The sequence below is a fragment of the Zootoca vivipara genome, chromosome 12 (genome assembly GCF_963506605.1).
Source record: "Zootoca vivipara chromosome 12, rZooViv1.1, whole genome shotgun sequence".
NCBI classification, from domain to species: Eukaryota; Metazoa; Chordata; class Lepidosauria; order Squamata; family Lacertidae; genus Zootoca; species Zootoca vivipara.
In genome coordinates this window covers 40,300,981-40,327,696 of record NC_083287.1, presented here as the reverse complement: position 1 = coordinate 40,327,696, position 26,716 = coordinate 40,300,981, and the positions used below count along the sequence as shown (strand labels likewise).

General features: G+C 45.7%; 1 long non-coding RNA gene across 3 annotated transcripts in view; it reads left to right on the top strand.

Annotated features, from left to right (window-relative positions):
• The window catches only part of LOC118092370 (uncharacterized), a 214,661-nt gene that overhangs the window by 162,154 nt on the left and 25,791 nt on the right, over positions 1 to 26,716 (top strand). For all 3 annotated transcript variants that reach the window (XR_004693508.2, XR_009558420.1, XR_004693507.2), the window contains exon 4: positions 13,641 to 13,814. This is a non-coding gene — a long non-coding RNA (uncharacterized LOC118092370). The remainder of the gene's footprint in view (positions 1 to 13,640; positions 13,815 to 26,716) is intronic.

The window sequence follows — 26,716 nt, the reverse complement described above, 5'->3', positions numbered from 1 at the left end:
GGTGGACCAGCTGTGCTCCCATCTGGGCAGGGATAGTCTAATGTCTGTCTTCTATGATCTGGTAACCTCAGGGTTAGATTACTGCGACACATTATACATGGGGCTGCCTATGAAGACAGTTCAGAAAATTCAGCTGGTACAGAATTCGGCGGCCAGGTTGCTCACCAGACCAAGACGGTTTGAACATATTACACCAATCCTAGCCTGACTGCACTGCCTGCCAGTTACCTTCCAGGCCCATTTAAAAGTGTTGGTTTTGACCTTCAAAGCCTTAAATGGCTCAGGACCGCAATACCTCAAGGTCTGCCTCTCTCCATATGAACCTACCCAGACCCTGAGATCATCATCTGAGGCCCTTCTTCACATGCCTGTATGAGAGTTCTGGAGGGCAGCAACACGAGAATGGGCTTTTTCTGCAGTGACTCCTAGCCTGTGGAATGCTCTCCCCAGGGAGGTTTGACTGATGCCTTCATTATACATTTTTAGGCACCAGGAGAAAAGTGAGGAGGAATTAAAGAACTTTTTTAATGAGGGTGAAAGAGGAGAGTGCAAAATATGATCTGAAGCTCAACATCAAAAAAACTAAGATCATGGCCATTGGTCCCATTACCTCCTGGGGAAGAAATGGAGGCAGAGAGAGATTTTACTTCTTGGGTTCCGTGATCACTGCAGATGGTGACAGCAGTCACGGAATTAAAAGGCGCCTGCTTCTTGGGAGAAAAGCAATGACAAACCTAGACAGCATCTTAAAAAGCAGGGACATCACCTTGCTGACAAAGGTCCGTATAGTTAAAGCTATGGTTTTCCCAGTCGTGATGTATGGAAGTGAGAGCTGGATCATAAAGAAGACTGATAGCCGAAGAATGGATGCTTTTGAATTATGGTGCTGGAGGAGACTCTTGAGAGTCCCATGGACTGCAGGAAGATCAAACCTATCCATTCTGAAGGAAATCAGCCCTGAGTGCTCACTGGAAGGACAGATCGTGAAGCTGAGGCTCCAATACTTTGGCCACCTCATGAGAAGAGAAGACTTCCTGGAAAAGACCCTGATGTTGGGAAAGATTGAGGGCACTAGGAGAAGGGGACGACAGAGGACGAGATGTTTGGACAGTGTTCTCGAAGCTACCAACATGAGTTTGACCAAACTACGGGAGGCAGTGGAAGACAGGAGTGCCTGATGTGCTCTGGTCCATGGGGTCACAAAGAGTTGGACACTACTAAACAACAACAACACTTTTGTGTGTGTGAAGGGGGTGTTATTGGTTTGTGAAGTTTTTTTAAAAAAATTGCTCTTGTTTTTATTGTGTCTTTTGTGTTTTTATCTTAAACAGCCCTGAGATCTATGGATGAAGGGGAATATAAAAAATAAAAAAATAAAAAATAAAATAAAAAAATAAAAATCGGCAACTCTGTTGAATCAATATCTCCCTCAAGCTGCTAAGAAATATAGTTGGAGCCTTTTTCAAGGTCATCATCTCCCATATTATCCGAAGATTGAACATCAAATATGAATCCATACTTCTCATTAAACTGCACCATTTGATTAAATCTGTCGTCTAGGTGAGCAATTGTTTCATCCACTCTAACATTGGAGAACTTTATGCAAAATGTGACTTTTGGATCAAGAATGGGGTCATTTCACCTTTCTTACATGCTGCGCTGGGAATGCCACTTCATTGGAATCATAAAATGTTGCAGCAATTTTTTTCAGAAGCTTCTACTGCTTTTTGAAACCCATGGTCTCAATACTCAGTTCATATAATCACGAATACCTTTCAACAGTGTCAATGCAACATCTTGCTACGTATCTCAATTTTGCATCACCTTGCTTACTCACTTGTGACAGGATGCCATACCAGATAACTGTACTAAGAAGACATGTGAATGATTGAAGCTCAGACAAAAGACCGTTGGCTTCAGTACAAGTTACACTGTCAAGGGCAGGGGCTTTCAATAATTTAATAATGGCTTTATAAATTTGAGAAGCCTTGAAGCAAACGACTTCTACACCAGTAATGCAACTCTCCCAATGAGTTTCAGGTGGCATTTTCAAAGCACATCTTAGAAATGATGTCAGTATTTTCCATCTTTTGTTGAGGATGCAAAGAGACGATAAATTCTGTGTAAATTTAAAAAAGAAAAGAGTTGAAGTTATATTGCCTCACATAGAACTTGGTTTGAGCTGTGACATCCACGGGGAATCTAAATAGTGCTAGGGTTGAGACATAACATTCTCCTTTGTATTCTAATATATTTTCCTTTCATATTGGCACCATTATCATATCCTTGACCTCTGCAGTTACCTAAGCTTCTCAAGAAGTAACTCTGTCAACCCAGCTCCACTAGAGAATTTGCATTTATGTATCCTATGAATCTTCTGATGCAGGTTCACTCTCTCCGACATTAGTATCTCTTAAAAATAAGTGTGATTTGTTCCTGATATATCTGGGGTACAATCAAGGATGATAGAATAACATTTTGATACTTTAAGTTCAAGATGTTCTTCAATATATGATTTGAGATCAGTTCAATTAATTTGCTTTGTATGTTTTTTTTTCTTAGAGGGCAGGCATTTTCTTACTTTTGGTTATAACTGACCATAACACCCACTTGTCCTAAAAAAAAAATTACTGTTCTGGCATCACCAAGGTCATTTTAAAAAAATGACCGCCAGTTCCTTGTAGAGCTAAATTTCTCTCTGCTAAGAACTGGAAGCAGGCAATGAAGTATTTTTCTCCAGTAGTCAATTTGCAGCTACAACTGAAACTGCTGTAATGCATCAATAGGTGTTTTTGAAATCAACCTTCCTTTCAGTTCATACCACTGCTTCATGCAACACGTATGACCATCTGAAACCTCATGATTTTTAAGATGCTAATTTAAGTGCTTACAGATAAGTATTCCACCAGCAAATAGCTGCCTTATCTTCTGACTAAACAGTTTATAGTAGAAGGAATAAACAGCATCACTAATCTTTGAATATACAGACACGTTCAATCCTTTGTCCATCCCTTAGAACAGGCATGTCAAACCTGCGGCCCTCCAGATGTTTTGGCCTACAACTCCCATGATCCCTAGCTAGCAGGACCAGTGGTTGGGGAAGATGGGAATTGTAGTCCAAAACATCTGGAGGGCCGCAGGTTTGACATGCCTGCCTTAGAACTTTGAAGAAGTTAGATGGTGTAAACCTCCTGCCATTGTTCACTGGATACTTGTCATTGTGAAAATAGTTGTCTCTTCATGGACTAGCTTGAATCAAGCAACCTCTGTCCATGTTGCAGAGTCTGCAGTTCACAAGGTCCTGACGGAATTACTGTATTGTCATATGTGCCACCATGGGACTGTCGGCATGGGGGGCAACAGGCATGATCCCACTCCCCCAATCTTCATAGTTGTTATCACTGGTTCCTGCATCTGAACAGGGGTAATGAAACTCACTGGTTATCCATGGATCAGGTTCTGTGCTTGCTAGGATCAGTAAATTGGGATAACCTGGTGTACAAGGCTCTGATCTCCTTGGGAGAAGGATGTGATTAAAATGCGACAGAGACAGGTAACCAAAAAACAGAAATGAGATCCCTGAAAGTCATAGAAGGCACCAGACCTGAAATCCATAGTCTCCCAGCTCTATCTCCTGAGTTGCTGTACTAAATATTTCTCACACTCCTATATACTTAGAAATAGAGAGATTTTTTCCAGTTAACTTGCCAGAAATGTCTCTTCCAGAGAATACGTAAGAATCTACGCCAGTGCATCTTAGCAATTGAAGCAAGTGGAATTCCTTTTGATCAGTGATGTTTATGGAACACTTTCAACACAGGGAGGACACACCCTCAGGAACGGCTTGCATGGGTAAAGCAGCAGACTTCCTAAGCCACGCATTGTGCTATTTTATTTGCACCGCTACAGGCTGGTTTATTTTTCTTCTTCTTCTTCTTCTGAATCTCTCCGTGTTAACGCAACAAGGAATTTGAGCTGAAATCGCTACCATCTGCATAAAGAGAGTAGCAAAACATGGTTATAACAAATGTCTTGATTTGGACAGCAAAGTACAGGGCGGCTAATGGTAACCTTTCTGTCATTAACATGAAAGATTAAAGGCTATAACGTACAAAAAATGTATTAGATGGTTTATCATTATTTTTAATGATGTTTCCAAAGCTACAGTGGGCAAGATCTCTAGAAAGGAGGAAAAATACCTCTAATTTTATTTGCATTCTTGGGAGTCTGCCCAGTCATGATTGTTACCTTTAAAATACCAGCTTTTTCCATACTCTCGGCCTAGTTAACACTCGGCAAAGGCTTTCATATAAACTCTCACTTAAATGGTCTTTTTCAAAGTAGCCTATGTTGACCTTTTACCTATAGAGTGCTGGTTCAAATCTCACTTACGCTTGGTGGAAATTTGAAATAGCGACCATATGTAATGTACTGGCTGTGAATTATGTAAAATGAACTGGTGGTTTCATTCCAGGTCCCTAAGGATTTTTAAAGAACCGTTCAGCATCACAAATTAATAATATCTAACACGTCATTCACAATCATACAGATGTGAAGGATATCCATACCAGTTGTTATGGATATGATATATACCTTAAATTTCATAGAATCATAGAATTGTAGAGTTGGAATGGACCCTGAGGGTCATCTAGTCCAACCCCTTGCTATGCAGGAATCTCAACTAAATGGCCATCTAATCGCTGCTTAAAAACCTCCAATGAAGGAGAGCCCATCACATCTCATGGTAGTCTGTTCCACTGTTGAACAGTTCTTACTGTCAGGAAGTTATCCCTGGTATTTTTTTCGAATCTCATTTCCGTGGACAGGCGGAGTCCCCCAAACCCCAGGAGACCCCTGAGCAGAATAATGACTCGAGACGACTTGCTATGGGATTAAAATTGGCCAAAACTTTATTAAGATTCAGATGTGGCTCAGGCATTGGTTGTTTATCCTTCCCAGTCCCCAGCCGGGGATCTGGGAGACTTCAGGGTTATCCAGAATGTGTGGGGATTGGGCTGGCTCTGGAGAACATATGTTCAAGCAGAGAGCCTACCCCCGTTCACCGCCACTTGAGGGGAGAGCAATGACAACCTCTCGGCATATGGCCAATGCCTCCCCTCAAGACCCCTTTAACGGGGAACCCTGGTATCACTGCCGCAAAGGGGTGCATGGGTCACCGCTTCACACCCCCCATTTAAGAAGATAGACTAAAGGATTCTGCCCAAGGCCTGAAACCACCAAAGTTGTTGTTATGTACTGAGCTGAATATGAAATTCACTCTCGACTCCGAGTACATTTCAGTTGTGATGTTTTGGGAAAGGGGAAACCCGCCAATGCAGGAAAATTCCTTTCCGGCCCTTCAGCAGCGACCTTGACATAGCAGCGCCTGCGTACCTGTGGAGAAGAGGTTAACCTGGAAAAGAAGACTTAATTGAGGGAGTGGAGGGTGGGAGAAGCTCTGGAGCTGACTTCCGCTTCCCAGGTAAGCTACACCTTGATGCAGCCTAGAATAGCTTCCCTGCCCCCCTGCTGCATCACACTGTCAACTCGCGTGAAGCTTGTGGTCTACTAAGACCCCTAGATCCTTTTCACAGGTACTCCCGTCAAGGTGTGGGCAGGGCGGTCCCTCCCCTTACCTGGCCAGTCCCTTGGCAACGCCTCCCCAGGCAGGATTGGTCGGTTAACTGAGGTAGGCGGAGACCCCATGTATCCTGCCTGGGGAAGATGGAGCCAGTGCTGAACTACCAGGAGCCGCACTGGGATCCAGGGGGCTGCGCGCGACCACGCAAAAGTCGCCCCCCCATTTGATGTGGGAAGCGGTCATGCTTGTGGCTTGAAGCCATTTAGGTCCTACCTTCCAGAGCAAGCTTTCTCCGTCTTCCATGCAACAGCCTTTTAAATATTTGAAGATGGCTATCATATCTCCTCTCAGGCTTCTCTTCTCCAGGCTAAACATACCCAATGCCTCCAACCATTCCTCATAAGACTTGGTTCCCGGAACCTTGATCATCTTGGTTGCCCTCCTCTGCACACATTCTGGCTTGTCAATATCTGTTTTAAATTGTGGCCCCTAGAACTGGACACAGTACTCCAGGTGTGGTCTGCCCAAGGCAGAATAGAGCAGGACTTCCACTGATCAGGACACTCTGCTTCTGTTGATGCAGCCTAGAATAGCTTCCCTGCCCCCCTGCTGCATCACACTGTCAACTCGTGTGAAGCTTGTGGTCTACTAAGACCCCTAGATCCTTTTCACAGGTACTCCCGTCAAGCCAAGGTGTCCCCCCATCTTATATTTGCGCAGCTGCTTTTTCCTGCCTAAGGGTAGAACCTTACATTTATTCCTATTGAAATTCATTTTGTTAGTTTTGGCCCAGTTCTCCAATCTGGTGCCAGGCAAATACATCTTTCAGTTTCCCCAGACTTAAACCTTTTATGATGCATTTATGCTGCTCTTATACCTCCCGTTTTATTCCTATATTATTTAAGTTTGTCATTTGAACTTTCCGATTTGTATTGTTTTATTGCAGGGGTGGGGAGACTGTCCTCCAGAAATTGCTGGTTTGCAACTCCCCATTAGGTCCAGCTGGCAACATCTGGAGAGCCACATGTTCCACTGTTCTTATGACATTGATTGCATTTTAACTGTTAGCCACCCTGGAAATACTTGTACTGAAGGTAGGAACATTAATTTGCAAAACATACATTCCACCTGTATACAGTCGTACCTTGGAAGTTGAACGGAATCCGTTCTGGAAGTCCGTTCAACTTCCAAAACGTTCCAAAACCAAGGCGCGGCTTCCAATTGGCTTGCAAGGCGTTCGGGAGCCAAGGTACGACTGTATATATCTAATTCAGGGGCAGCCAGAGATGCCCATCGACAGGTAGCAGTACCTTCTGTCCTTTGTCCTCTTTTTTGGTGATTAATAAGTGGCCACTCTGATGCCTTTGGACATTATAACATTATGGGTTGCATCCAACTAAGTTCCACTCCAAGGACAGCCATTGAAATGAATGGGCCCAAGTTAGTCATGCCCACCCATTTTGATGGATCTAACCGTATGTAATGAGAACATGCCACCGATGTGCCATTTTTTTAATCATCCTGTGGTGTATGTAATGTGTAGCCCACACAGCACTCCCTCCCTCTCTCTCCCTCCCCGCTCTAGATGGTCATTTCCTTTAGGTTATTTTTGATTACGCAGACTTTATTATACCAAGCTAAGCACCGTGATCTGCACTATGGATTTTCCCCCATGTAAGTTGTTAAAGCAGGTTCAGTCAGCACATTCAAGTTAGTCCCTTGTGTCCCATAAATGTAATACAACACTCAGCCCACTTTGATTATTTTTAGGATACACTTATGGATATTTGTTGGGGTGGAAGAAGGCCAGAGGGAAAGGAGCAGCAGAAAGTGGGATACAGCTGACCGTGTGTGTGTGAAAGGAATGTTAAAATGGTGACAGGTTAAGCTCCTGACTAAGACTCTGATCAAAAGCAGAACCCACATTTGAATGCTTATTCTGATTTACTTAGGGGGTGTTAGTTTAAGGGCCAAATAGCACATTTGATGTTGGAGTTCTGCGATCTGATCTCCCAGCATTTTTGTTTTTACTTAAAAACCGGCATGGAAGGTCTGAATTGGATCTGAGCAGCGGTACTGGGGAAGGAAGGCTTTAACCATCCCCTCCCCATGCCACTGGCTTCATCTAAAGCAGCGGTAGGCAACCTGAGGCCCAGGGGCCGGATGCAGCCCAATCGCCTTCTCAATCCAGCCTGCGGACAGTCTGGGAATCAGCGTGTTTTTACATGAGTAGAATGTGTCCTTTTATTTAAAATGCACCTCTAGGTTATTCGTGGGGCCTGCCTGGTGTTTTTACATGAGTAGAATGTGTGCTTTTATTTAGAATGCATCTCTGGGTTATTTGTGGGGCATAGGAATTCATTCATTATTATTATTTTCAAAGTATAGTCCAGCCCACCACATGGTGAAAAAGGTTGCTGACCCCTGTTCTAAAGCATCCCTCCAAAGTTGCTGATGGCACTGTGGTTGTGAAGAGGGCAGCCACTCCGCGGTCATCTGCAAAGAGCAAGCAAGAACAGCCATTTTCAGTATCTTGAAGTTTCAGAACAGCTGACCTAGAGATATGCTAGAAATGTGGTCTGTGAAGAGTGGGTATTTCAGAGGCTCACCGTTCATCAGAATGGAGCTTACACACACGTTTGGGAAATAAATACTTTCCACCTTTCTAGCCCAGAAATTGCCCTTCAGTTTATCAATGAAGTGGGATCACCTACTGATTAACACAAATTGTGCTCAGGGAGAAGCACGGTTGCACTCAGTGAGCTGCCAAGAGGAAAAGGGCTTCTTTTGTTATTGCTAGAATACCTGTGGCCTTCTTTGGAGCAGTATTTGAAAAATGTCGTGCTTTGCTGCCAAAAACTGCTGTATTCTAGTTTTATTTTCGTCATGAGAGTTGATTTGACTTTTTAGTCCCTGGCCAAGGGACCAAGACGTGTTGGAATGTTGACTCTCCTTCCTTGCAAAGATCATAGAATTGTAGAGTTGGAAGGGACCACAAGGGTCATCTAGTCCAACCCATTGCAACGCAAGAAACTTTTGCCCAACATAGAGCTCGAACCCACAAGCTCGAGAGTAAGAGTCTCGTGCTCTACGAACTGAGCTATCTCAGATGTGCATCAGCACTGGCAACTGATCTGTGGTTGGGGTGAGAATCATGGAACATTTCCTTCCCTTCCTAGATTTATAGGCCACTTTTCTACTGAAGCACTCGTGACACTTTGCAGTTTAAAGTATTGACACACTGTCCAAGATGCAGGACAGGAAAGGTTGTGGGGGGAGAAGAAAAAGAGGGAAAATAAGAAAATCCAGGTGCCAGCTTTTTCTTACCATTCCAATGGCCTGATGACACAATGAGGGTTGCACAATGTGGGTGCAATGAATGGTCACTGCAGCAAACCCACTTTTTAAGAAAAGCCTCTTTTTTGCAGTTAGTGAAGTGACAAGAAAATACATCAAAAAGCTTGGGAAGGATGAGTAAAAACATATACACCCCCTAGAAGCAAATCACAATGAATGCTCAACAAACAGGTGTTTTGGAAGACCCCTTAATGAACATGGCCCCAAGATCTGCGCAGGAGCACCGCAGGTTCCCTTGCTCAGCTCAGCTCAGACTTAAAGAGGCACCTTGCACTAACAACAGCTGCAAACTCTTACAAATGCCCCTGGGAACCCACGTCTGTAAGCTGCTGTACACAGGTGATTATTTTAATGACTGACAGGTATGCAGGAGACCCTCCAAAAGAATGTAACCAGCCTGAAACCTTGTGGTAAAAATACCTCATCTGGGAATTTATTCTGGAGCTGTCTTCCCCCCCCCCCCCACAATGGGTTTCATTTCCTGTAATTTAGAGCTGGATGTCTTCATGGAATATCACATGGTTTCAGTTTACACAGGAAATCAGCCACAGTTGCAAGAAAATTCTTCATCTCGTTCTCCCCCACCCACCCACCCACCCAACGAAAGTTTGCAACATTCTGGTTTCACCTCTGCTTAGAAGTCTGTGTTCTGCAATGTGATCTCTGGCTACGCCCAGAACAGCGGATTTATTTCTGGCCCTTGATAATCCCTTTATATGAATAAAGCAATGGTGTGCCCCACCCCCGGCCACCCGCTTTCCCTTTACAGCAATTATATTAATCCCAGTAGTTGCAAGAGGGAAGGGGGGGGGCTGTTCTGCAAGTTGAGGGTGAAAAATCACATTCTGAAACAGGAAGCGTGCCCATTAAAATGGGGGTTTTAAAAGGTCTAGGAGATAAAATAATAATAATCAAATTAGAATAGGAAGAATCTTTTTTTAAAAAAATAAATAAATGGGAACAGGATTAATCGGCATGGTTAAATGGGATAGTTCAAGAGGGTAGGTGCTGGTTATATACAGACTTCAAATGTTTTTATGAAGCCATGCCAATGAAAGCAAACATAACTCTACTTCCTGTATTATTTTTATTTTGGTCCCTGTATTTTACAAGGATCCAAATAATACCGCCAACACTACAAATGCCAGTTGTTGGGAATTGCAGGTGGGGTGAGTGCTGTCGCATTCGGGTCCAGCTTGCATTCTTTCCACAGGCATCTGTTGGGCCTCTGTGAAGACAACATCCTGGATTAGATGGGCCACTGGCCTGATCCAGCAGGCTCTTCTTGTATAGTTGCAACTTTTATTTGAGATACTGGAGAGCCACTGCCAGCCAGTGTGGATAGCACTGAGCTATATGGACCAATGGCTGACTCAGTATAATAATAATAATAATAATAATATACTCCGGGCAGCTTCCAACAAAATATTAAAATACAGAAATCCACCAAACATTAAAAGCTTCCCTAAACAGGGCTGCCTTGAGATGCCTTCTAAAGGTCTGGTAATTGTTGTTCTCTTTGACCTCTGATGGGAGGGCATTCCACAGGGTGGGTGCCACTACCGAGAAGGCCCTCTGCCTGGTTCCCTGTAACTTGGCTTCTCGTAGCGAGGGAACCGCCAGAAGGCCCTCGGTGCTGGACCTCAGTGTCCGGGCAGAACGATGGGGATGGAGACGCTCCTTCAGATATAAGCATCTGTGTTTGGTATAACCTCCTCCTTCTATAGATTTTCATTTGTGAGATTTGGATATAAGAAAGGACCACTTTCATTTGGTGTGTTCTCTCTCGTTCTCTCTCTCTCTCTCTCTCTCTCTCTCTCTCTCTCTCTCTCTCTCTCTCTCTCTCTCACACACACACACACACACACACACACACACAGGAATCCCTTCTCAGATGGTGTTGGCTACAATGCTTACAGGTGTCAGCTAAAAGTAAAAAAAGTGTGCTTTTAAAAAAAACCTACTATAGTTCTATGTAATCAATGCAGAATCAATCAATTAATTGATAAACAAATTAAAATTCATATGATTAATCAAGCTTATGATGATTAAGATAACTTCAGTCTAGTGGCAACCTATGAATTACTCACCTGAAGGAGCCTCTTGGTTGTAACCAGCATGAAGGCAGAACATCCTCGCCTGCACATATCAGGGTAGCAAGATGCAAATGGACCACCACTCCTGCCCCTGAATGTGCATGAAAGAACTCTTCAGACAGAAAAAGAGCTCCCGGCCTCTTTCTGCTCGCTTATCTGCTGTTGCTGGTGTCTTTTCCTTCTCCAGTGTGGAAGAGCTCTTTGTTAAAGGGCAAGGACGGGCCTGACCCACTAGATTATCATAGGAGGGAGCAGGATGGTGTAGTGGTTAGAGTGAAGCTCAGTGAGTGACCTTGGGCCAGTCCCTTAGCTCTCAACCTAACTTCCCTCACAGGGATGGAGAGCTATGTGTACTCACAGCCCTGGAAGAAATGGCCTTTGATAAAGGGTGGCTTGTGAGTGCTATAGATACTGATTTACACAACACCTTTCTTTGATACTCTCTGCCGGAAGACTTTCAGCATTTAAGTCTGGGCAACTGACTTTCTTATCTCATTGGCACAACTTTGGACCAATGTGGACTAAGGAGGAACTAGGCCAATCTTGCCAATCATTTGGCAACAGGAATATTGAGCTTGGAGGAGGCAGGGAATGCTATGATTCTTCAGGGGCAGAGAGAATATGCATGAGGATATTCTTTGCCTTTTCATTATAGAGGATCTAGGATAGGAGAGGTGGAAATGACCTCTGGTTGCCAGAGTGGCCTAGACAGAGACATCAGTCTATGGCACCCAGCGAGCTTTGTGGGTAAGTGGAGGTTTTCACCAGGGTATATGTGCTCCAAGTGCTCTGGAAGACTCATTTGTTTTGGCAAACATTCCCCTGAACTTGAACTTTCAATTTAATAATTCCTTTTAACTGTTTCAATGGTTATGTTAGCTGGCTTGTTTTATGGCTTGGTTTTTTAAAAAAACTATCTGGAAGGACAGATCCTGAAGCTGAGGCTCCAATACTTTGGCCACCTCATAAGAAGAGAAGACTCCCTGGAAAAGACCCTGATGTTGGGAAAGATTGAGGGCACTAGGAGAAGGGGACGACAGAGGACAAGATGGTTGGACAGTGTTCTCGAAGCTACCAACATGAGTCTGACCAAACTGGGGGAGGCAATGGAAGACAGGAGTGCCTGGCATGATCTGCTCCATGGGGTCATGAAGAGTTGGACACGACTAAACAACAACAAAATCAATGTTTTTAATGCTTTGATGGAATCATTTTGTTTGTGCATTTTAATTATGTATGGATTTTACCATTGATCTTGTAGACCACCTAGAAGCCATTTTGGCACATAAATGGCATACATATATATTGATAGCAACAGCAGTTGTTCCCTGTGTAAGGCAGGCTAATAGGAGCCTCAGTATTGATAAAGGGGTTGTGCCCTCTCTCATTTTAGCCTCACAACAATCCTGTGAGGTAGGTCAGGCCAAGAGATGGCAACGACTGGCCTACAGTTACCCCATGAGCTTCATGGGACCTGGGGCTGCCTGCTCCAAATCCAACAAGTTAACCTCTGTACCACATGGACAAAGGTTTACATTTCCCCCTTCAAGTTCCCTCGGATGTGATGCATGGCTCAGTCTTTTGCCTACAATCTGCAATAAACTGCAAGATGGATTACAATTGAGGATTACTCCATAATCATCATACGACCTTGTGTGGATCAGAGACTGTTGAACACACAGTAATTTTGGACACAGTTAAATCACTGCAAGGTGACTTCCCTCTGCGTTTCTCCCAGGGTAAAGCTTCTGACAACGAGATCCCTAGGTTTTAAGGAGGCGAAAAGTGTGTGTGTGTGTGTGTGTGTCAGCTGCAGAAGGTGGTTTTTAACATTGTGTTTTAATTGTTGTGACCTGCCCTGGGACCTTAGGGTGAAGATGGGGAATAATAATAATAATAATAATAATAATAATAATAATAATAATAGCTTTCCGTTTTCTTGTTTATAAAGTAGCTCTTGCAAATGAAAAGCTCTGTTCACACTCCATTGTTTGAAAGAGTCTTCCTTTTGTATATCTTGTGTGTGTTTGCCCAGCTGAACAAACTTCCTAGCAGATGTCTGGTGTAGGATAACTAGATTTAGGCAGGGGATGTCTCCTGTCTGGATGTCCTGCAGCGTGAACTTAAGATCCCTTATTATGTCCTTCCTGGCTTAACAAGGAAGTAGCCTTAATGTGTAGGGTAAGGAATATATAATCAACACTTGTTTTTATTAAAAAGCCAGCAAAAGGTGTCCTTCCATTCTTCTGCAGATCCCAGGCAGGGTAAACCAACCAGCTGAAGAGGAAGCTTGCAAGAATGACCCATTTCCTTGGGGAGCTTGCCTCTCCCTACTTCATACCTTCCCCTTTTGAGTCAATATATCAAGCATATAGTGCAGTCAGTTCGATCAGTGGCGCTATTTGGACTCATCCATGGGCTGCCCATTTTGGGTTGTTATTGAATCGCCTGCAGGAGTTAGCAAAGGTACCCCAAACTCAAGGAGACCATGAACCTGCAGTAATGGAAAATAGGGATAGTTGGGAATGACAGAACATAAATGGATGAGCAGACCTCCTGGCCAATGTTATTTCTGAATGTGCCTTCTTGTGCTTGTCTTTGTCTAGCATTTGCAAAATCAGGGCGAGCCATTGAAAATAGAAGTCCGGCCCAAAGTTGGTAATACTACGCCTCGCAATGCGAGGGCGCGCTTGAAAAAAGAAGGCTCCCCTTCAAACTTGACTGTGTCAGAAATGTTGGGAGAATCTGCAGTGGAAGGAGCAACCTCGAGACAGAAGCTGGTGAGTTTTCTGTGCTGCCAAAGCAGAGGGATGCTAGCTGTTATACAAATGTCAAATGGAAGGGGTGGGATCCAGGATAGCCCTATCTGAGCATCGTAATGGCATCTTGTTGTGAACTGGGTAAGCAAAATCACACAGCATATGTTTCTCAGAATCATAGAATCACAGAATTGTGGAATTTGAAGGGACCCCAAGGGTCATCTAGTCCAGCCCCCTGCAATGCAGGAATCTCAACTTAAGCACTCATGACAGATGGCCATCCAACTTCTGCTTAAAAAACCTGCAAGGAAGGAGAGTCCACCACATCCCAGCAGAGTCTATTCCAGCGGACTAGATAAGTAGTGCTAGATATTTAGCTGAGCTCTCCCTGGTGTTGTTAACACCTTTAGCTCTCAGAATACAACACCCATATTAACATGCTTCTAGATGGAGTGAGATGCTGTCTCCCCCCCCCACCCTCCGGGAAAAAGACATCTGACACAGTGGAGCCTTTTCCGTTCTGGAATTAGCATGACTTGACAAAGGTTGGCAGTGTAGTGGATACACAGAAACAGCAACTTCCTTGGCAACCCAGCACAAACGCTCCTTGTTAGAGTGAGGAAACCGGCTAAGTACAGCATGACTGCCTTATCTGTTAGATAGCATGGGGATGTTTGTGTATATCTAGTGTCTGAGAATTAGCCTCTTTGAAATGGCCAGAGAGACTTCTGGTTCCTTTAATATATATCCTGTCCAAGATGCTGACTATTTTGCTGGGTGGGGGTGGGGAAGAGATGCTGCAGGAGACCCAAAAAGAAACCATCTCTAATCTGAACCCAGATGGTAGCAAAGAGCAGGAAACATTAGGTAATATAGCAAATAAGATGCATTATTATTGTTGTTGTTGTTGTTGTTGTTGTTGTTGTTGTTGTTGTTGTTAAACTATGACATAATCTGTGAGGTGGAAACCAAAGTCAGGAGGCCCCATAAGATCGTTAAGACTTTGTGTCACTGGGGTCTTCATTGGAGGAGTCGGGAGTCGTGGCTTGGGTCTGGATCAGACACGACACGTTGTGGCAGTTAAGCGTCCTAGCATCCGCACAGTCTCCAAGACAGTCAAACAAGCATAAAACCAAGGCTAGAGTGTAGATATGCCCAAATGGGTGGAACGTTTTGGGAAGATTCTTCTTCAGTGGCCTTTGTCATAAACGTTCCATGCGTAATGATCCCACAATTTGTCATCTTATAACTGATCAATTTCTAAACTAACTCCCAGGAGTCCTTGGGGGGGGGGGGAAGCCATGTTCTTTAGACATGCTTCAAATGCGCCCCCCCCCCACCAGCAATTAGATTCTGTAGAGTTTGAAAACGGCAACCAAACTGATCAGGTGGGTGGAGTAACTCTCGTATAAGGAAAAGTTACAGCATTGGGACTTTTTTAGCTTAGCAAAAAAGTAACTTGTGACATGGCAGAAATTTATAAATATTATGCATGGCAGGGAGAAAGAAGACAGAGAAAAGTTTTTCTCCCTTTCTCATAACACTAGAACTTGTGAGCACCCAATGAACCTGAATGCTGGCAGATTCTGGGCAGATATAAGAAAGTAGCTCTTCACAGAGCGCATAGTTAAACTGGGGAACTCACTGCCACAGGAGGCAGTGATGGCTACCAACTTAGATGGCTTCAAGTCAGAATTAGGCAAATTCACAGGGGGCAATGCTATCACCAGCCAGGTCGACTGTGTTCTACCACCGTAGTCAGAAGCATTATGCCTCTGAATACCAGTTGCTGGGTATCTATCACAGGTGGGCATGAGGGCTGTTGCACTCATATCCTGCTTGGGGGCTTGGCATTGTCTGCTGTGAGAGCAAGATGCTGGGCCAGGTGGCCATTGGCCTGTTTCAGTTCTATGGCGTGCATGCAGGCCGGGTGCCCATGGAGAATGCATCAGTGCCATGCAGCGCAGGAAGACAGACAGAAGTGTAAACCTGATTCTGTGTCATCTCATCCATGCGTGCAGGGCCCTTCTGTTCTTTCTCCAGGTCTGCTGCGCACTTCTCGGGCCACCTGTGGCACCTCACCTGCCGTTCCTCCTGAGGCTGCCCTGGTGCCTACCATTAAGGACTGCTCGGCGCCAGAATCCCCTTGCTGGAACACTGCAGATCCAGGCAGATGCATTGCCACCCCGTGCTAGATCTTTAAATATGCTGACAACGTTACTGCTTATTTATTCCGGTCGCATTTTGAACGAGAGAAGCAAAAGCCTGCTGGTATTGTGCCAGAAATGCGATATATATAATGATGTTGTTTAGCAGCAACTGTCTCACTTGGTGCTGTTGACAGCAAAATAAATTAGTGTGATAAACATAATTTCTCAAAAACAGCTAAGTCAAAACAGATGGTTTAAAATATTTTGGCAGGGCCCATTAGCCCAGGTTTACATGTATGTGGAGACATTAGTTCTGCTGATGACATATGGCGCCTATTTACTATTTTCGCAGCGAAATGCTCTTGTCTACAGCTTTATCACGGAGAAAGAGGTTGAAGGGTTGTTTAGCTTTAGTTAACAGAGATCTATTACTTTCTAATTTACGGAAGGAGAAATGGGGAGGGACGGGGAGAGGGGGAGGGACGGGGAGAGGAGGGAGGGTAGCCATAGTAATAATTCAAGGAACAGCGGAGGGAAGTGGAGGATAATGACACATTTGTACACTGACACAATAGAGTATTATTGAATGCTAATAGCTACTTGTATAACAAAATGATGGGTTGCTTACTTTGCTCACTGTGTAGAAGTTATCTTCCTCCCCGTCAGCTCATGCCATCCACAGCATGAGATATTCCCCAATAATAGTAACACTTCCCAATAGCACCAGCCTTTCTTGCAAGTATTCGAAGCCCTTTGAAAACACTAGTTTAGTGATCCTCAAAAGTTGTCTAGTAAGGTCACACAACAGTACTAGTATTCCCTGTACTGGAGATGGGTTGTGTATGTGAAGATGTGGAGAGGCAGTAGCCCCTACTAAGGATATCAAGATGAAAAGCATCTAAGGGTCAGGGCTAGGCAATCAACTTGGCACTTTGTGGCTATGGCTTGGAAGTGACTCTGATGCTGCGCAGTGACTGGGCACAGATCCGTGATTAGTCTGGAATGTTTCGGGGCATGAGGTGAGGGCTGCCACCTTGCAGGTCTGGTCAGTGTCTGCACGGGAGACTACCTGGGAACCTCACAAATGCCACCTTTCGAGTGCCAGGGCAGGGAATACATGTACAAAATAAATGCACAAATGAATGAACAAATGGCTGCATGGTTCTTTCAGCATCCAGCTAACCTACAGTTATTCTTGATTTAGAGCTCTTTGGTAGTAGAACAGACAGCCTCGAGAGGCAGCAGGCTCTCCTTTTCTGAAGGCATTTAAGCAGAAGGAGGACAGCAGTGGTTCGGGATGCTGTAGCTGTAGATCTCTGCTCTGAGCAAGGGGTGAGACTGGGTGAACTCCAGTGACCCTTCCAACTCTTGCATTCTATGATTCTTCTTTGGCACTACCAGGGGTCTTGTAAGGGGATGTGGGGGGGGGAGCCCCAAGGCTTTTGGATCTGCTGCCTCTTTGAGCTCAGAAAAATGATGCAAGATTGTCATTCCTAAACGGAACCACGTCAGGATGGGTGTGGGACGGGGTGTGGATCTGCAGCAACAAAACATGTGCCCAGGAAGCTAGCATTGCTCAAACACAGGGAGGACAAGGCCACTCCACTAGTTTTTGCAATGGGCCTCTTAGCTGCAGGTTTGGGTATGATCCCCTCCCCCCACTCTCTCTTTTCAAGGTCCTTCAGTGCTCCCTTGCCTACCATGTCTCTGGGCAATTTGGTCTAAGCTGTCTTGTTGCTCTGTATTTAGTACAGCTTGTCTTTCATATTCCTGAGGTGTGTGGGTGGGCCTCCCTGAAGTTCAGGGGCTGAAGGTTTGCGTGGGTGGACATTTTCTGGAGTAGTCCAAGGCTGCCCCCATCTTCTAAAAACTTTTTTTAAAAAAACACAGCCTCACACACCTATAACCATTCAGCCACACAACCCTCCCACCTGCTTTCTGAAGGGCCATTCCAAGTACCATTTCTACAGGTGAGTGGTGGCTGAGACCTAGGTGTCAGTTTTATTGGTCCTAATTTCTTTAAGGGAAGAGCCCTTTAGCAGCTTTCCCTGTGGTTAAGTGAGGTGGAGCCACAGAACATCCAACCTCCTGCACTTCTCTGCAGTCAGGGTTGTTTGTAAGGAACAGCTGTCAGCGATTCTCCTAGGAGAAAAATTTGAGCAGAATCAATACATTTGATAGTGAAAGCAGTAAGAACTTTTACGATGTCTTGACTTAAATAAACCAGCCAGCAATCTTTTCCCCTCCTCACAGTTCAGTTAAAAAGACTGTAATAAAGTATTAGTAAAACATAGTTTAATTGATGTTTAATGACTTCCAATATATTTCAAATGGCCATTCACAAGTTATTTTTTTGACATTTATTAGGAGCCATTAGATAACAATTTCATTGTGATTTTTATGACATAAATCTGATGCGTAAAATATGATGGATTGATAGATAAATTATAATGTAATGGGGTTTTGGAGTGAGGGAATTAGGCTATCTTGCAGATCTGTTTTCGGTGTCATAAATGAAAGGAATATTGTTTTAAAAGGTTTGTTTATACCTCTTGGCTTTCATAATGTGCTGTAAAAATACGTGTGCGGCAAGCTGTTAACACAGATTAAAAAGTAGGAAAAGGGGCAAACAAATGTTAAGCGAATTGTGTCAACCCCTGAGCCTAAGTTGCACATAAATGAACAAGTTCAGCAAGATTGTGATTTTAACTCACACACGAAAGGAAAGTTTTACTCTGCATTTTCTTGACACTTCCGTTTATTATTTCCTTGGCTTAAGGGGTCTTCCAAAACACCTGTTTGTTGAGCATTCATTGTGATTTGCTTCTAGGGGGTGTATATGTTTTTACTCATCCTTCTCAAACTTTTAGATGCATTTTCTTGTCACTTCACTAACTACAAAAAAGGCTTTTCTTAAAAAGTGGGTTTGCTGCAGTGACCATTCACTAGGAAGGGAAGGAAATGTTCCATGATTCTCACCCCAACCACAGATCAGTTGCCAGTGGTGATGCACATCTGAGATAGCTCAGTTGGTAGAGCATGAGACTCTTACTCTCGAGGTTGTGGGTTCGAGCACTTTGTTGGGCAAAAGTTTCTAGCATTACAAGGGGTTGGACTAGATCAGCGTTTCTCAACCGCTGTTCCGCGGCACACTACTGTGCCGCGAAACGGTGGCTGGTGTGCCGTGACGTGCGGCTTGTTTCCCGGGCGAGAGCGCAAACCTGGCTGACGAGAGAAAGCTCCACTTCCGCCACCCCCACACGCCGTTGAGGGAAAGGGAGCCAGAGAAAGGACTACAGTTCCCAGGGGCTCCTTTCGGGCAACTGTTCTCGCCGCTTGCTCTCGCGAGATGGCCTGGCGCCGCTCTGTTCCCCAACCCCACCTCTCGCAAGTTCGCGCTCGCTTGCGGCGCGGTGGTTGAATGTGGGGCGGTGGCGGCGATGGCAGCGCGCTCCGCTGCCTCGTCTCCTCCGACGTTCGTCCGGAAGCTCCGTAAGTGGTGGATCCTCCGAAGCCTTTCAGGCTAGCGGAGACGAGTGCGCTGGAGCCGCAGCCGCTGCTTCTAGGGGCGCCGGAATGAGCGGCAGAGGGGAACTTTCTTCCAGGTGTGCCTCGTGATTTTTTTCATGTAACAAGTGTGCCTTGGCCCAAAAAAGGTTGAGAAACACTGGACTAGATGACCTTTGTGGTCACTTCCAACTCTACCATTCTATTATTCTGTCTGAAAGCATGGAAAAAAGTCTTGAGTTCAATCCCTGGCATCTCCTGGTAGAAGTGGGAGAGACTATTGCTTGATACAGGGCCGGCTCTAGGCCTGGGCTGGGTGGCGCAATGCACCAGGGCGCCTGGCCACCAGGGGCGCTGCGGCGCCAAACTCCAGGTGCTAGCGGGCAGTCAGCGCCGCCAGCTGTGTGCACTCGCATTGTGCACGCCGCGCATCCCTGCCCGGGCCGGCGCCACCACTTGAGATCCCCCTTGATGACGGGCGACCCAGTGCCCCACTAGCCAAGCCGCTCCTGCCGTCCACTGCGGGGAGGATGAGGAGGGGGCACGCTGGCATTTCCTGCCCACCACCTGCCTGGAAGCTCGGCTGCAGCTCTTGCTACCGCCCCTGCTGCTCGCCACCTTGCTGTGCTGTGGCGCGTGCTGCTCCTCAAGTAAGAACTGCAGCCTGGCGGGTAACTTGGCCGCGCACTTTTGCGCCCGGTCTGGAGACCGAAAGAACCCTGCGAGGCGGGAAAAGAGCAGGCAGAAAAAAATCCCAGTGCAAAGTTCTCGAGGGTTGGTGGGGAGAAGCCCCTCCTCGTGGTGCGGTGCAAGTTTCTAGAGGGGTGGGGTGTTTTTTGGTTGGCAGGTGGTGGGCAGGAAATGCCGGCGTGCCCCCCTCCTCATCCTCCCCGCAGCAGACGGCAAAGTTGCAGTGGCAAGTGCGGAGATGGGCGGGCGCGACGGCCGCTTTCCCAGAGAAATGCTGCCCCTCTCCTCCTCTGGGCGCTTCCCAGGCGCTTGGTCCCCATCGCCGCCACCGCCGCAGCGCCAATGACAATGCAGCGGCAACAGGTCTGGCGCCTTGCGAGGTGCAGCTGCTTGAACGAAGTGTGTGTGCGCCCCCCCCCCAAGGTAGTGCATGCCTCCGGCTTTCCGGCTGGGAACGGGGGGGGGGGGCGGGGCGCCGGCGTGATCTCTGAACCACGGCGCTGGATAGGCTTAAGACGGCCCTGGCTTGATACTCAGGAGAGCTGCTACCAGTCAGGGTTGACGATATTGGGCGAGATGGATCTATGGTCTGACATATAAGTCATTTTCCTTTGTATCCCTATAGAAGCAGTGTGAAAATGCTCTGCTGTTATATCCTGTGTGTGTTTGTGATCTGCAATTACCAATATATTTTTGCTTTGGTTTAGTCACAAAGAAATGCAGGGTATACCATTTTGAAATAGGCAAGCAAACAGCGAATCTACAAAAAGTCACACACAACCTATGTACCTCCCTTCGGAGGCTAGACTATCTCTCACTAACACTTTTGTCCCAGGGATTTGGGAACGAAGCATTTGTTGGGGTACTTGTAGCCTCTGAGCATGTTGGCTTTCCTCGGCAGAGAAGTCAATATAGGCACTGATTTCTGTGTTTGAGAGAGAAAAAACTCTTAAGTTCCCTTAACAGAACTCATTACATTACCGGGCAGCTACGTGTTTCTCCAGTTGAACAAGGCAAAAAAGTTTTGACATTTTCCCCACCCCACCCCCTGGGTGTAGAGCAATCAAAATGGACAATAAAACTTGCCAATTTATGAACAGCTAAAATATAGGCCTATGGGGAGGTGTGTCAACCTCATTCAGATTGATGGCCATGGGGAGTCCCTCTGTTGGAGAAACAAGATAACTTTGAAACAAGGCGAGGAGGAGGAGGAGGACGCCAAGCGTGCGTAAGACTTGGCCGAGGAGCAAAGCCCAGATTTTTCGTTGGGTAAGTTTTTCCTAAATGCCTTCTATAGAAACTTCAAACATTTTTTCCAAGCAACGCTCCAGGTAAAGTCCCTTGACTTGCGTATCTAAAGAAAAGCACTTTAGTGGCAAACCTCAGGAGCAGATGTCAGCATTTCTGGGACTCATTTGACGTCACTGAAACCAGCACAGGTGGCCCTGCTGGCTGGGCGATGCCAGGCAGTGGTTGCAAAACGCTGCAGCATCTCGTCGTAGTTTCCCGGAAAAACCAAAACAAATCAATTCCAGCAGCTAATAAAGAGAGCCAAGGGGAGATTGTGGAACTCTGCGGCTGGCATTGAAGAGTAGCTGTAAAATCCAGACTCAAAACTTTCTTAAAAGACAAACAAACCCAATTACATTTAAATAGCAAAACCCCGGTGTTATTTATGATCAGAATTCCCCCCTATTTGTTCATATTTATCAAATTAATTCACACGATTAATACAATTTGGAAATTAAGTAGTCGGTGCATGTTTATATTTATTTATTTCAACCTTTTATATACTGCTTAACACGCTCCTGTACCACTAGTGCAAATGCAGCCCCCACACTCTCTCACATGGGCAAACCTTTCTGGACAGATATTGTCACTGTGAGGAGAAGACAGAAGGCTTGAGTTTCTGGAACTTGAAAGACTCCCTTCTTCCGCATGAACCTGCCTCTGAACCAGTATCTTCATTGCCTCAGTGGTGCCTTTTCTTCAGTGGCGAGTAACCAGGGAAAGGGCCTTCTTAGTGGTGGCACCTGACGTATGAAAATGGAGTCTCACTTTTAAGTTTCAGGCACCAGATCAAGCTGACTTCTTCGCTTTTATTAATCCAGGCATTTTAGTCAGTTTTCTTGCCTGATGATTTAATGCCAAATGATTTTATTTCTATTTCGCCCTGGTTCTGTAATTCATATCTTGCCTCTGTTTTCATCTTGATGTTTTTATTATTATTATTATTATTGTTTTTGAGCCCCTACTATTATTTATTGTTGTTGTGCACTATATTTAATTTATTATGCATCCTTTTGTATGCTTTATCTTTTAAATCATCCTGCCACCTGCTTTGGAAGCTTGCTTTCAAACTGAAAACCAGGCAACTGATAAAACAAAACAAAACAAAACCAATAGCTGTTCCATTTAAGGCATTCTCCAGCTCCAGGTACAAAGCGCGGTCGCTGGACTTGGGTGATGAACGCTCACCCTGAGGCTACAGAGAGCAATGGAGGGGAGAGTGGTTAAAAATCTTCTTTGACATGATGGTGAACCACAATACCCAGGAAGCAGGAAGAGATATTTCACCCCCCTCCACCTCATTTGCCTGTTGTGCCTTGGGAAAGGAAACATGCCCCGCTTGCAAGAGAGCAGCCAATGTGAAGGGCGACAGAAACAGAGCTGCTATTTAATTCCTTTTCGCTCCTTGAAGTTCACAGCCGAGCGGGATTGTTCTTTACAGTGAAAGAAGAAGTCCTGGGAAAGGGTGCAAAGGATTGTGCCTCATCCCGTGAGAAACCCTTCCTTTAATTAGGAAAAAAAAGGACCTCTGTGGGGGTTGGGTCTCATCCCCTCTGTGTTCCTCACAGGCACTTTCGGTGTGTTTTACCAGTTTGGCAGCATATTATTGCTGAGGGGGTTGTGGTTTGCAGAGCACAGGCTTTTCCTCGTGGACAGTTCTGGGTTCAGTTACTTGCATCTCCAGTTACAAAGAAATCTCCAGTTACAAAGAAGTAGCTGATGGAAGAGCCCTTTCTTGACCTGAGAGACCTTGGACAGCTGCTGCCAGTCAGAGCAGGAAATACTGGGTTAGATGGCCTGACCCTCTATTTAATTCTTACTCTGTCAGCTAGGCCCCCTTCCTGTTGAACTTCCACAGGACCTTTTTAAGTTAAGTTTTCTTACTTAATTTTAATCTCGGGTCATTATGCAAACTGACATTCCCATCTATTAGCCACACATAGAGAGTGCCTCTATGGACTGCACCCAGTGAGGTAAGATGAGCAATGGCTTAAATACTAAGGGGGATGGGCACGATGGCAGCCTTCCTCCCGAATCGGGAACCATAAGGAACAGGGAAGAAAGAAATTAACAGGAATCCCGGGGAAGGAACGAGAGTTTGAAGTGTCGGCGGCGCAAGGCCTTGATTTCGCAAATCCAGAAAAAGCCTCAATCCCATTAAAGCTAACAGCCACCACAAGGCAAAATGGGATGATAGAGGAGCATTTGGTGATGCTTTGCCTGGCTCATGGCCCACCTCTGTGTTACTGCAGCAGAGCTGCAACTCGTCAGGTGATCTGGCATAAGGGCCTTGGATTGGCCCAAAGGGGTGCCAATCGTGGTGCCAGGTGGGTGCCATCCATTGCGGCAGCTGCCTTTGGGAGGGTGGCTTCCTTCTCAACCTCTTCTGCATCAAGATTGGGAGTGGGGAACTTTTTTCACCCAAGGGCCACAATACCTTCTGGGCAAGCTTCTGGAGGGGGCGCGTGCCAGTGGTGGGAGGGGCCACCAGGAAAAGTTGGTGGAGCAACATATGTAAATTCGTAGAATAGCCTGGTTTTCTACACATGCTACTCTCGCATCCCTCTCTGTCCTTCATCCAGACAAGCAAGACGCATTATTGGGGTTCAAGGGCATGCAAAACACTCAGGGGGTGAGGGGAAAAGTGAGGGGTGTGTCCTGGGGAGAGTTCTGAGGGCCAGAGAGAGGGGCCTGGAGGGCCACAAGGGGCCGCAGAAAGCTGGCTTATACCGTTGGCCCATCTTAGCTCAGTATTGCTTACACTGACTGGCAGCTGCTGTCCAGGGTTTCAGGCAAGGCACTTTCCCAGCCCTATCTGGAGATGCCAGGGATTGAACTCTGGACTTTTTTTGCATGTAAAGCAGATGCTCTCCCTCTGAGCTATGGAGAGGTTCCCCACCCCTGACCAAGAACCTCTGGCCACTCTGCTGGAGGTGAGAACAATAATTACTTCTGCGCCAAATATTTTCTTTCCAAAACCAAAGCCAGGAGGAGTAAAAAAAAAGGCATGGTAAACTCCCCATCCTTACCAAGTAAAATGAGAGAAGCACCCACCCCATATTTCTGGGCACTACCTAATAAAGGGCAGTTGGGCTCACAGGGGGCATTTAGCCTGAATACTAAATAGAGCCTGCCTTTTCATGTGTGCAGATTTCCTTATGGGCCTACTTTGAGAGCAATCCAAAACCAGAATGGCCTTTTGTGCATTACACCGCTGCTCTTGTTGCCAAAAATTATTGCAATGACGTAAGAAAGGGTTATGCCCTCCATGGGGTTCCTGCTGCAGCTCCTACCTGCCCCAGCCAGCACTTGCTCTCGAAGGCACCAGGTTGGGGAAGGCTGCTTTGCTCAAATAGCACCAAGCCTTATTGTTGCTGGCATTACGAGATTCTCAGCAAGGGTACCTGAGGGTCTTCCTTCCTTTTTCATGGTAACAATCCTCCCCCTCCCCAACCAGTATCTCCAATTAGAGATCGCTGTTCTCTCTCCTCTCAAATTTGACTTCAACAATTTGGATCAAAAGCTGGCTCAGGGATGTGAATCCTGGATCTCAGCCAGCAAACTTGCCTTTGCCAGCAGAGAAAGAGAGAGGTGGCCACAGAGTGGTATGAGAATTAGGCTTCTGGAAAGAAAAAACCCTGAAAGTAGCATCCAAAAATCCTGGGAGCCACTTACGGGGTGGGGTGAGGGTGGAATCCAACATTGCTGTCCAGTTTTTGGTTTGTTTGTTTTGTTCATTTTTTACAAAGCTTACAAGGTTGTGTTCCATCCTCGCCTGGGTCTTCTACAAATACAACAGGAGATCTGAGAGGCATTCTTTGACCGTTCCTTCAAAGCGAATTGTTTGTGCAGTTTACCAGGGCAATTAAGAACAAGACTCATCAGTGTGAGTCACACTGAACCTTTATTAAAGACTCCACTCTGGCTCCAGAGTTTATTCTGCGCACAAGGGACTGGCAAACTTGTGTTTGGAACCGGCAAAAAAGAAAGCATCTTATTAGCATCATAGAATGGTGGAGTCGGAAAGGACCCTCCTTGCACAAGGGTCTCAGTCACTTGCCTTGAGAGATGGGGAGGAGGCAGAATGTATGCAGGGACAAAGGAAGCTGCCCTGCACTGAATCAGACCACTGGTCCATCTAGCTCAGCATTGTCTACACTGATGGGCAGCAACTCTTCAAGCTTCCAAGGAGGGGACAGTCCAAGCCCAGGGCGGAGATGCCAGGAATTGAACCTGGGGCCTTCTGAACGCAAAGCGGATGCTCTACCACTGAGCTAGGACCTTCCTAGCAGACCTTCCCCAGGCATTGACTCAGCCCCATTTGGGTCAAGCAACAGGATGCTCATCCACCTTTGACATTTGCAAAGAAAGATGGCCCGTAGCAAATTGCATGGTGTGGGACCTAGTGTGGTGTGGTGGTTAGAGTGTCGGGCCAGGACCTGGGAGACCCGGGTTAAAATTCTCACCGTGAGACCTTGGGCTAGTCACTATCTCTCAGCCTAACCTACCTTGCAAGGTTGTTGTGAAGATAAAATGGAGAAGGGGGAGATGTTTGTGAACACAGCCTTGAGCTCCTTGGAGGAAAGTGGTATGGAAATGCAGTATCAATCAATAAATGCTGTGAGCTACTATCCAGGTCAAAACCTAAGAGAAGTTTGGCTTCAAGACGGCAAAAAGATGCTTTGAAATCATGGTTTGATTGTCACACTCAAGTACATCTGCAGCAACCTAAGCATTAGAAGCAAAGCCTGCAGATCAGGTACAAGTTGGGAAACATGTTTTTTTTTATTATTATTTCTGGATTCTCAGTCCAAGCCTATGGGGAGTGGTAGAAATATCTTTTCTCTCTCCCACCCCCACCCCCCTGGCCATGCATATCATGAGCGATTCAATGCATGTCTGGGCTCTGATACATTCTTATATAAGCATAAGAAGCAGTGGTTGTCATACAGTCCCTTGTTTGGGAGGATTTTTGTCTAGTAACATCTGTGGGGAAGGTATGACACAAACTGTTCTGTATTTTTCACTTTAATTCTCCTCTTGACCAAAAGTACAGCCAACTTTTTTTGTAACGTCAGGTCTGCTAGAGACAAAGGTTAAGGTTTCAGCAGGCCGGACCTGGCTGCCTTTTGCGCTATCCACATATGTACCGTGTATGGTTCACATCTATTCCATTCTGCTTGTTTGGCAAACATTGCCTCCAGCAACTACTTGCAATCTGTTAATCAGCACTGCTTTAGAATCTTTTGATGAAAATATTTTACATAAAATAAATAAACCCTCAGT